This window comes from Crocodylus siamensis, chromosome 5, assembly GCF_052110815.1.
Source record: "Crocodylus siamensis isolate JL-2025a chromosome 5, ASM5211081v1, whole genome shotgun sequence".
Classification (NCBI taxonomy): Eukaryota; Metazoa; Chordata; order Crocodylia; family Crocodylidae; genus Crocodylus; species Crocodylus siamensis.
The window spans coordinates 73,687,909-73,700,716 of record NC_143399.1 but is presented as its reverse complement, the minus strand read 5'-3'; the positions used below and the strand labels follow the sequence as shown (position 1 = coordinate 73,700,716).

General features: G+C 44.8%; 1 pseudogene; it reads right to left on the bottom strand.

Moving 5' to 3' along the window:
* Positions 1–10,659: 10,659 nt before the first annotated feature.
* Positions 10,660–12,739, bottom strand: LOC149864287 (olfactory receptor-like protein OLF3; annotated as a pseudogene).
* Positions 12,740–12,808: the final 69 nt, after the last annotated feature.

Sequence of the window (12,808 nt, the reverse complement as noted above, 5' to 3'; positions counted from 1 at the left end):
TTACTTCAGTTTCAAGGTTTGGACAGAACAGTGTTTTGTTTCAAATTTAATTTTCAGTTGAAACAGCTGTTCCATTTTACTTCATCGAAACAGTGAGGCTGTTTCAATGCTGTTTCAACGTTTTACCTGACCATCGGGCTGGGGAAACAAACTCAGCCCAGCTCAGCCCCACGATCAGGCTGGGGAAAGGAACTGGCTGAGTTGGCTTCTCCAGCCTGACCCATGATTGGGCTGGGAAAAACCCCAGCTGGGCTGAGTTCGTTTCCCCAGCCCAACCATCACACTCGGCAAAGGAACTCAGCCCAGCTGGGCTGAGTTCCCAGGCCCATGATTGTTTTGTTTCAAGGCTGTTTTCAAGCCCTTTGTTTCAATTCAATTTCTCTGTTTCAAGCTTGAAATGAGTTGAAACAGTGTTGAATTGAAACAGCTGGTGAAATTTCACACAGCCCTAGTGACTAAGAGGTATAGGCCTAAGCAGCCATCTCTTATTGGGATGCCTGCTGAATATTCTTGCAAGGTAAACACTAATCTCTGGACTGGCACTGAATGGCTGTGGTGTTCCTTCCATCAGAAAATTGTTTTATTGTATTCCTAATGAACCACTCTCTACCAGCTGAGACAGCTACCTTTAGAAACCAACATATCACTCATAGGCAAGGAAATTGATGTAGGCACAAATGTTATAGCAATATTATTATACTCTAACACTGTCATAGGAGGCAAAAAAAATCTGCTGCATGCTAATTAGTGAGCTCATGCAGTGATGTCATTCGATCTCAGGTGGAGGCAATAATAGATCTAGGGGTGACATGTAGGGGGTGCACGTGGGTGCATGTGCACCCACTGAGTGTGGTGGTGCTCCCTTGTAGAAAAGCATCACAGACACTGTTGATGGCATCTGTGGGTGGTCGCCGCTCACCACCCAGCCGCTGGCACTGCTGGTGCCATCTGCGGGCAGTCCATGATCACTGCTGGCTGCCGCTGGTAGACCCTGGTGGGCACTCACCACCTTCCTCCCCACCACCGACAGTTCCAGAGGTGTCTGCTCACTGCCACTGGCCTCCTGCCACCACCAGTGCAGCTGTGTCCCCCCAGCTGCCAGAGGCATGCGCCAATCATGATACACCTTGTTTAAGGATTTCTGGCAAGACATGTTGTAGGAAACTGATCATATTTGCTCTACCACAGCCCTCAGGAATCCCAATTAATCTTAAATTATTGCTATGAGAATGGTTCTGCAGTTCATCTTGTTGTTTTAATCTGCTGATCTTTAAGAACAGCATTTCTTTTTTTAATCTCCATAAGATTAATGTTGTTGCTATTCCCGGGATTACAATGAGCACTTTCCGGGATTACAATGAGCACTTTTATTTCTAAGACTTTTATAAAACTGTCTTAGAGAGTTGATCTCCTGAGACACCAAGGCCTGAGGCATCTCACTCTCATCATTGACCTGCTCAGGAGGTCCAGGAGTTGTCCTGTTCATACATTTGGATTTATTTACAGAGCTTGCCAATGCCATTTATGTATATAAAGAGTCCACATATTTCACTATTTCACTCACCAAAAAATAAACAAAAATGAAGGGGAAAAAACTCATCTTAATATTTCCAGAATGCAAAATAAATGTGGAAAAGTTAGGTGCTCAGTGCTTAGACAGCTATCTTGTACTGTGGTACCATGTGACCCCAGGACATAGGTTTCAAAACTTGTAAGAAATTATGGATATTATGTATTTGTGACACGTTTTCCGCTATTTAAAATGAGGATAACAGAACTTTACAGAATTATTAGACTGAAGTGGAGAAAAATGCATTCAAATTGTGAACTATTTGGTGAGCTCTACTCTATAGTAATGGAGGAAAGCTAAATGCCATAGGTGGTAATTTTACAAGCAAAATAAATATTTTCCCCAACTGTATAAAATAAGCCATTCAAATTTCTTGAGGCTGGATATTGCCAAGGCTGAGAATACAAACAGAGGACAGACCATTGCAATAATTTCAGTTCAAGTGGGTCCTAATGATGGCTAGTTAGAAAAGAGTTCCAAATTAAAACAAAAAGTCTAATCTTTGGAAGTCATCACAAAACGGAAATTCTGGGGGGAAAAGTCTTTTGGCCAACCAAAATATCAAATTAGTTACTTCATTTGGTTATAGTCTATAACAGGGTTCGGCAAAATGGTGGATCCAGCTGGTGGCCAGACTCCATTTACCAGCAGCCCCAACCCATGTTGCTGCAGCCAGTTTCCATGAAGACCCCGGAAGCGGTGGTACCATGACAGTGTGGGGCCAAGATTTCCATGGAGACCAGCCCCAGCAGGACTGACAGGGTGCACAGCTAGGTGGGGACCTACTCCGCAGCTGCAGCTGGGATCTTGTAGTGGTAACAGCATGGTCCAGAGCCAGGGCAGAGCTGTAATTCGTTGCCTGCCCACCCTTGCCAGAGTCATGTGGGCAGTGGATTGCAGCTCTGCCCTGGTTCTGGACCATGCTATCACTGCCACAAGATCCCATCTCTAGAATTTTTAGGGATACTTAGGTGTGAGCTGCCTAGCCCTGCACCCTGCCAGTGCTGCTGGGGCCAGTTTCCATAGAAACCCTGGCCCCACGCTGTCACTGTGCCACAACTGCTTGGGTCTCCATGTGAACTGGCCATAGTGATGTGGGCAGGGCCCGCTGGGAAGTGGGGTCCACCATAAGTTTGATTTAGCCTGTGGACTGGACTTTGCCCACCCCGGTCTATAAGCACCTACACAAGGAACTAAACTTTGCTAATGGGCTTTTCTACTTGGAAAAAAATGCAGAACAAGTTCAAAGGTCTGGAATTTGAAGCTAGACAAAATCCAACTATAATTTATGTACAGATCATCGAATACGAACACTCCCAGTAATCCATATTTCCTTATTTGAACTGGAAAATATTTTTTAGAAAAATATGTAATTATAATTTAAAATTTAGTACTGGTTAAGTTGTTGTGGTAGTGGAAACAACCCCAATACTTGCTAAGTTTTTTCACTGGCTAACACAGGCATCATCCATTGGAGTATGTTGTCATACTAATAAACCCCTCCCACTTGATGTCCTATCCAATGACCAATACCAACTTCAGAGAAGATAAAGAGAACCCCAGAAATTGCATCTATGGGCTGATTTGCCTCACAGAAATTTCCTCCCTCCCAAAATCTTGAGCACAAGAGATTATACTCCTATGAAAATTCTACCCTGGTATCACAACTCTGGATGATTTCACCTTGGTACAAGTGAGTACCTTGTTTGGTGAAGCAAAGTCTGTCCTGACATCAGTTTAAATAGGGCCATCTTGAATCTAATTCTGGACTCAAAAAGACAGGGTCTAAATTACAATACACAGGAATCGGACTCATTGATTTCAATTGCATGATTCTAACTTACATCAGTTAGGAATCTGGCCCATTAACTTGGGCCCATTTACACTAGTTGATACCATCTGTGATCTAGTCCCATTAAGCCCAGTGACACTATAGCTGATTTACGCAAATTTGGGAGGTGGTGGGGGTGGGAGGGTATGGGGACCTTGCTGTCTCCAAGGAAGCTATGCTGAATTTTTACCGGCTAGGGATCTGAGCCCCTGCACTGGAGCAACAATGGGAATTGCAAGTCACAGTTGGGAATCTGGCTCACAACAGTGTAAGAAAGGAATAACAAGGAATTTTTGTGAGATTAAATTTGGACACTAATATGCGTAGTGTTACTTGCAGGATGAACATCCCTGATTCTCACTATCAATCACTGCATGTAAAGGCACAACCCTATGTGTCCAGTTATAGTACTTTAATTTTCTCTTTGTCTGAGAGATTGAGAGCTTTCATGTGTGGTAGGAAAAGCATGCTCTAATGTATCACTAGACTCAAAGCCAATTAAAACTACTTCTACATACTGAAATTTCAACAAAGTTTTTCACGTCCCTAAAAGTTTAATTAAAGTTCCCCTTAGAAGTTATCCAACTCCTCATTATTGTAGCAACCAGACACAATGCCCAGAGTAAGCAATTTCTGTGACTCAAACCACAGAAGTGTCTGACACTTTAATGATGCCCATTGCAATTTACCTCACTCATTAAAAGTTTTATCTGGGACGCTAACTCTAACCTCTAGGGAGATGTGTTTGTTCTGTAAATTGCATGCAATAATGAATATAAATTTGTGAGATTGTTTATGAACGCTCCATGCTATGCATTTGATTATACAGAATGAAATTCATGCCCTGTAGGGAAGGCATGGGGCCTGCACTTCATTTAGTTCTTCATGAAATGCTGGTATAGTAAGAACAGAGGCGTTAACTAGGGGTGAGATTTTCAAAACCACTAAAGTGTTTTAAAAACCACAGTCCAGTTCTCAGTAAAGTTCCCCTTAGAAGTAACTTAGGCATTTAGGTCTGTAGCAACCCCCCCAGGTTTTTCTTTATTTTTTTACTTAAAAATACATTCCCCACCCTTCTCCAACTATTTCTGACTTTATCTTTGCCCTCTCTATGCCTTAGAAGTAGTTGTGATAAGTCATAGTTAAGCTAAAACATAGGATAAGCTCTTGTATTCCATTACTGTAACAAGCCCCTTTTAATGTCCATGTATCATTGTAAAGTGTTGTTATTTTGATATTGATTTTTACTGTTTTATATTGTGTGATCACTATTCTTACTATCAATTTTTACTGCCTTACATTGATATTGTATGATTCAGGCCTATTTTTTGTAAATAAGCCAGAAAAATGTCAAGTCTCCATCTTGTGTCCTATGCCTAGGCAGACCATATTGTAATTGTGTTGGAACTGTAACTTATACCTACCCCTCCTATATAAATTGGTTCCCTGGATGAATGAGAGAGAATGAGAGTACTTGAGACATAATAGTAGCAGGCCTAAGAATAGCTCCTACTGAATGACCAGACCATCAGCTTAAGGACCCTACCACTGCTTTGCACTGACTCTCCCTGAAACCACAGGCCCTCTCCCAAGCTTAACATTTGAAAGATAAGGACCTTCCAAGAAACCAGCAACATGGAAACAAAGGACAGAACAGAAACCAGAAACCAGCAACTCCACCATTGTACTAAATACACTGTCACCTGAGTGGACACTTACCTGTGTGTGTATGTGTATGGACATTTCATATGTGCATTTTGTGTGTGTGTGTATAATTTTGTATCATGCCTTCTTGCCTAACAGTGCAATATTGAGATCCCAAGCGTTGATTTTGCTTGTCAAGTCAATAGGTCCATATTTTAAAGGTATTCAGGGGCCTAAATCCTTTTGATTTTGATAGGTCAGGTACCTAAGCATCCCTAAAAATACAACCCATCAACCAAAAAAGATTAATCCCAGTTGATTTTCACTGAGACTTAAGTTAATCAAAGCTTAAAGATCAGATCCAGAAAAAGGCTGAGGTCTCTGATGTGAGACTTTGGTAGGATTTATGTACTGAATGAAAACATCTTAGCACCAGAGAGGTGCAGAGGCAAGACATCCTCTGTCCTCAGGGTATCAGCTACCTTAAATCAGAGGCGACTGGTAAGGGGTGCATGGGGGTGCATGTTCCCCCCCTTGAAGGGGCCAGTGTGCCCCCTGACAGCCTACACTGATGCTGTTGGTAGGGCTGGTGCAACCCCTGACAGGGCCACTGCCATCGGCAGCTTCTGTAGGTGCCCCCCAGATTCAGGAGGCACCAGTCACTCATGCCTTAAATTACTTCCTGTTCAGTGTATTGGCTGTTTTAGATTCCATTTTGACATGCCTAAACCTCTTTGTGGCACCACAAACAGCATGCGTTGCACATTAAACCATGTGTGGTGCTGCTAATTTGCAGCATGGGGACAAAATTTGGATTTCCCAGTAACAGACCTCCTCCTCCCCCCCCCGCCGCCAAAAAAAAAAAAAAATCAGTGCAAACTACAGCAAAATAGTGTGCACTGGGACAAACTCCAAGATGGGAGATCAGGTATTCCAGGGCTGCCTGTTTCCCTGCCTCCATAGCGTGGAGCTCCCACATTGAGACACTGTGCCCCAGCCAGCTGAAGTGTGGCTGGCTGGGGCACAATGTGCCTCAAGACAGGGGAGCAGGCAGCCCTGAGTTGGATGAAATTCACCTTTTTGAAATCTAGTTTCCCAATTTTACTGACCTCATGCTTTCCCTGTCTCAAGATCTGGAATTCTAGCATATCACAATCAGTTCTTCCGAAGTTACCTGTCACCTTCACATCCTCCACCAGTTTTTTTCTCTTGGTCAGGAGATGATCCAAGATGGATGATCCCCTAGTTGTGTCCTCCACTCTGAAACAGAAAGTTGTCCTCCACCCAAGTTAGGAATAGGCTTGACATTTTATGTTTGGCTGCATTGTTCTTCAGCAGGTGTCCAGAAAACTGAAATTTCTCATCAGCACCATCCCATAGCTTCTGGATAGAATTGTTACCAGCTTGAAGAGTGCTTCATCTGGCTCTTCTTCCTGGTTATGTGGCCTATAATAAATCCCCACCATTATATCAGTACTGCACCTTTCATTACCCAAATGCATTCTGCTTTGCTGTCTTCCTCCTTCTGAACCAGAGAACAAGTGTATATGGTTTTGACATGCTAAATATGTGACCAGAACTGTATTGCCTTTTCTTGGCACTTTTTTATCATTAAATTCCCTTGTGCTGCTTGTTCAATAAAAACTTACTTTTTAACCACCAGCTGTGTCCTCACTCCCTCCTTGACCATGGCCTCTCAATATGTTCCCCTAGACCCAGGAACCCACAAATATAAGTCTCAGAGGCCCCTGCATCTCTCTGGGTACCCTGAAGTAAGAAGAGAACATTGCAAAATTTGGCCAAGTTCAGGCTGCTAGGTTTCATTGAACTCGGGTTTAGGAGAGAAGGGAAAGCAGAAAAGTGAAAATTCCCCCAGCCACAGGTCACCCATATTCACAACAAGTGTGAGCTGTTTCCCAATCAGTGACATTTGTTACATGTGTCTACACCCTAAGAATTGAAAGTAAGAGCGAACCAGGCACCACTCCAACTTCAGCCCCCACAGCCCACCTTTGCTCCTTCAAAAAGAAAGAAAATTTCACCAGGAGTGACATGTAAAGAAGATGGACACCCTGTTGGGCAAGGGTGGCTAAAGCACAGCAGTATCTTAGACAGCTACACACAAGGGATCAATGTGAACAGTATCAAATCCAGCTATGTTTGACTCCCCAGCCTGAATGATAAAGGACCTATTTACTGCTGTCAACTGGGGTGAGCATTCACATAAATCTAGCACAGGGCTTGCATACATATGTCAGGAGCTGTAGCCACTCCACTACTTCACTTCTCATGCCTTTTAAACCAGTCTCAATTTCCAAGAACTTTTGCATTGACAGAGATTTTTATAGAGAAACAAAATGGAAAAGAAAATTGGTAATTCACTGAAAATAGAGCAGACATATTCCTTTGGGACAATTAAAGTGTGAGATTTAATATCTGGGATATTTACAATGGATTTTGAGTGAGGCCAGTATCATTATCTCCTTTCTATAGTTGAGAAACTGAGAGGTGATGTAACTTGCCTAGGATCCCCCAACAAAAACAGGAGGAGAGCCCAAGTCCTCCAAGTCCTTATTTTAGTGCTCTATTCACTAGTCCACACTGCCTCCCAGGGCATGTCCAGAAGAGTGCACACGTGCCTCTTGCCCTGTCTCAAACCCCTTTTCCCTTTTTTTCTTCTTTAAAATGAAGTTGCCTGGGGTTGTGGGGGCAGCTATGGGGACCTCGGGGTGCAAGTGGTGGGTGGGGCTGGGCAGGGCAGTCATTGGGAGGGTCTGGGGGTGGGGCTGGTTGAGGCAGCAATTGGGGGGGCTGCAGCAGCTGGTGGGGTGTGAGGCCAGCTGAGGCAGAAATCAGGGGGCTGGGCTGGAGCATATGGGCCTTGTAGGGGGGGTGTGGGGGCCATAGCCCCTAAGTGGGGACTGAACCCCCTGTGTGGGGGCCATAGCCCCTGTGGGAGGGCAGCAAAATATGTATTCATGAATTCGTGAAACGTGTATTTAGAGTTCACTTTATTATTATGATAAGAGACTTGCTTTAAAACTGTATATATATCAATAAAATATTGCCCAACTAATCACTGTTTCTGTCTCACTCTCTCTCTTTATAGTGGTCTTTTGTTTTACTTGTGGAGGAACATGGATTTGGGGGTATTTTACAGAGTGACTTTGGGATTTTTTTATCAGGGATTTTTCAGTTTTCCAATAGGGAACACCAGAAGTCCTGCTAGGCTGGCCAGTGGCAGGACCCTGCCTGCTCAGAGCTGGCACCTTGAAGCCAGCTGGCTCTGGCTGACCTCCTGGCCAAATGAGGCCAGGAGGACATGCTTTGACAGTTCAAAGCAGGCCACCACACTCAGAACATCTTCCGGGCAATAGCTGCCCAGATGGCCGGGAAGGGCGCCCACGTGGCAGTAGTGTCACACAGAGGCCAACCCTGCAGCCACAGCCCACTGGCAGCTGGCTCAGAGGGGCAGATTCCTCTACTGGCTGTGCAGTCCCCATCTGGGTCTGGCAGGCATACAGGAGGTCACAGCCAGGCAGGAGCCCCCACTGCCAGACTGCTGCAGTGGGTAGAGGGTGCAGGGAACTCTCAGGGCTGCTTCAGCAGTCCAGCTGGCACAAGGGGTAGTGTCTCCAGGTACCAATTGGCTGGGCCCCAGAAGCTCCTGAGAGTGAGTAGCACTGAGCTACTTGCCAGGGTGGCTTTTTATACTGCTGGGGCCAGCACGGGTGCTGGCCCCAGGCTTTAGCTCCCTCTGGCTGCAGATCCGGAAGGAGCCAGGCAGGGCTATTTTGCCCCAAGTGGTACAATTTGCTCCACAACAAAGTGCATGTCCAAGCACATCTGCTGAGGCAAAAAGCCCCAGCTCAAATTTGCACTGCTTCTATTTGAGGTGCTACAAGCACACATGCTTGCATGTGTGGACATGCCCCATGGCTTTCCATGCATTGACTTCAGTGATCTATTGAATAATCTCATGTGCTCCTGCCAGCTGCATTTATGTGATTGATTGTATATTAAAACTACCAGGGATTATGTTGTTTATAGAGATATGGGGGAAGTAATCCAACCTTAGGGCCAGGCTAATGGACAAAAAGAAGAACAATAGTTACCTGAACAACATTTCTCAAAACAAAAATGTATTTTTCCCATTGCCTCACTGTGCTTCAAGTCTCCTGCCTGAACATCTCAGAATAATAGTAGTTTATAAATGCACCATGTTAATAGTTGGAAGAAAACATGCAATTTTTCTTCCTTTTTTAAAGAAAGTTGTATGCTTTTTGCAGAAAAAAAAATTGTATTCAGTTCTACGAATGTGGCTCCGCATGGGAGTTGCAGTCCTGTTGCTTTATATGCCTACTTCATCTCTGAGCCAGGAATTCTAATCAGTAGCATCTCCCGTAATTTACTGCAGCCATCCAACTGTTTGGATGCACAGTGCTGCCTCACCAACATGGCATATAAATGTAGGTGGAGTCTAATAACAGTGACTGGATCAAACTGTTTTGCAGAAGTATAACAAGCTTAATGTGAAAACTTTAATTGGAATTTTTATTCAGGACTATCTAAGTGTTTTAATTTTGACTAACTGTATCTCTTCAATGATATCTAAATTTATGATGTGACTTACTGTATTGACAGTTTTTTTTCACTTTTATAATGTTACATATTAAATATCTTGTATAGTTTATACCACCTATATGAACAGAACATAATGAGTTATTTACTTAACTACACAATACAATGCCAGTCCAAATTGTTTGCTTATAACTTATATTGTAATAAATTCTGGATATTTTCATATTGGTTAATTTCATAAGACAATTAATTGCATAGACCTTTTGGGATCCTCTGTATAGTATATGTAATGTAATTCTACTATTTTAAAACTGCATGGAATGATGAGTCCCATGAGGCATTGTGGCCGTGCATCCAAAATGAAGTTGTTTTTCATTTTCTGGTAAGAAACTATCAAAACATTCATAAATGTTATAGTAGATAGAAATACTCCTAATCTATGAATGTCTTGCAGGGAGAAGGGGGAAAACACCCAAAATGTATAATCATAGGTTATATTAAATTCCTGGGTGCCCACAATGCAACACTTTAAAGGGATCTTATTTTAAAAACCAGCCTCTGAAAGGGACTGTAAAAACAGATCTCACAGGCCACATCTACACGAGGTGCCTACTGAGCATTAGCTTCTTATTACTGTGCAATAGCTCATTACTACTGCACAGTAGTGTTGTTTGACACAAACACTAATGTGATTCTATGGTGCAGTAGTAACAAGCTACTTCATAGTCAGCATCACCAGGAAGCCGTACCGGGACACTACTATGCATTAATGTCAGTTACTGTGCGGCCGCTTAGTACTTGGGCATTTGAGCACTAAATAACTGCACAGTAACAACTACATAGTCAGTGTCTTATGTAGACGCAGCCACAATCACCAATCATGGTTAAAAACCTAGACTTAACAGTCTCTCAGAAGTTATCTTTCCCCTTGACTTTAGCCGATTCCCCTTTCACATCTTTATTTCTCAGGTAGCATTATGATAGGGTTCAGCATAGGGATGACAGCACCATAGAAGAAACCAATGTTCTTGTTTCAGTTGGCTGAGTAGCTGCCTACTTTGGGGGTTGAGTAGGCAAAGGTGGCTGTCCCATAGGCCAGGGTCACTATGGTAAGGTGAGAGGCACAGGTGGAGAAGGGCTTGTGCTTGCCTTGTGAGGATCAGATGCACAGGATGGAGGAGATGATGTAAATGTAGGAGACCAGGACCAGGAAGTAGGGTCCCAGGAGCACAACAAAGTTTAGGATCAAAATTGCCACCTGATGTCAGTGTCATAGCAGGCTACCTTGATGAGAGCAATAAGCTCGCAGCAGAAATGGTTAATGACAGGGAGGCCACAGAAACACAGGTGTGTGGTAAAGATGGTGTGCACCACAGCGTTGATTATCCTAAGTGCCCACAAAGCTGTGGCTAGCAGGGTGCAGATGCTTTTGCTCATAATAGTCATATACTGGAGTGGGTTGCAAATAGCCATATAGCAGTCATAGGCCATGACAGCCAAAAGTATGAACTCTGTCCCTCCCACAGACAGTGTGAAAAAGAGCTGACTCATGCACCTGTTGTAGGAGAAGGTTTTGTGCTTGTAGCAAAGTGGTACTCCCCAACTAGCCACAATGCTAGTTTCCCCTCTTGCCTTTGGGCACGCCATGCACCTGACTCACCTGCCATGCCTTGTTGTTGATTAAGGTGGGAGGCTGCCCATTCTTGTCCTGATGCCAGGGGACACTATCTGCGACTCCGTTCCTCCCCTGCACTGCAACCCAAGCCTCACAGATGGCATCCAGATGACAATGCTCCCAGCTTACAACCAGACCAAGCTTAGGCCTTGTTGTCAGGCCTCAGTCACACACACATTCATACCACCCTCCTCTCATTAAGGCCTCACACACTCTCCCCCTCTCACAGGGTCTCTTTCACACATTGACAACTTATACTGCCTTGGTTCCTCTTGGAGCAGGCCCCTTAGGCCATAGGCTTTAGCTACTTCATACATTGGTTGGCAGATGTACCATCTTTTGGGCCACTCACTGGGGAAGTGGCCAGCCAATTACTTGACTGGGTCTAAGCTTGCCCTGGCTCCTTCTGGGGCAACTCTATATATTCAATACTGGGCTCCCTGTCCTCTGGTTTTCCCCCTCACCAGGGCTCCACACTGCCCCCTCACTGGGGCTCCATATCTCACACTGCCCCCTCATTGAGACCATAACCCTGCTGGGGCTCTACATCTCCACCCCCACCCCCAGGGCTTTGGGGCTTCCCTCCCCAGTGGGCTCAGGTGGTCATAGCCATGCCTGGCCCCAACTACCTCTCCTCAGGGTCTTGCACCCCACAGGGCTCATGTGGCCACTGCAGTACTTGGCCCCCACTCTCATTCCTTGAGTTCTTGCACCCCTCACAGGGCCCAACTACCTCCAACATTAATTCTCGCTCCTCAGGGGCCTTGAACCTCACAGGGCTCAGATGGCCACAGCCATGCCTGCCCCCAGCTACCTCCGATGATAAATGACCCACCTGAAGGTGAGGGCTGGGATTAAGAAGCCCCTACCCACCTTTCACTGGGGTGGTAACTTGCTTGGGATATCCTGGGGGCTCCTGGGGACACTCCTCACAGGGTGCAGTTTTAGGTCATGCCCAGGACCAGGAGCCTCCAAACCATCCCCTACAGCTCCTGCCCTTACCTCCAGGAATGCTGCATGTAGCCTTGCAGTCAGGCAATGTTACTGCCTGGCCAGCCAGTAGCAAACTGTTCTATTTATATAGGCAGCCAGAGATCTAAAATGGCTGCCACAATTTAGCACCTGCTGGCTGCTTGGCCCAGCTCTTAAAGTGGCAGGCACCAGCAGTGCCCTGCCACAGTGCTTTACCAAGAAATGGGACAGTATCTGTGGCAACCCACTGGTTACGTAACAGATATCCAAAAAGGATAATTTTTCAAGGAAAAACTACATTGGAGTATTGATCCATGTGGATGGCAGTAATAATGAGGGCATTCCCCACTATTATGATGAAGTAAATTGCCAAAAAGAGTGCAAAGAGGCCCAGCTGAGTTTTCTGATGGCTGAAAAAGCCCAGGAAGATGAACTCATTGCCAAAGCTTTCATTTTCCTGTCCCATTGAGTCAGGCAGCCTTTATGTGGAGTGAAACAACAATCAGAACCAAACCCTAGGCCTCAACATCTTTTT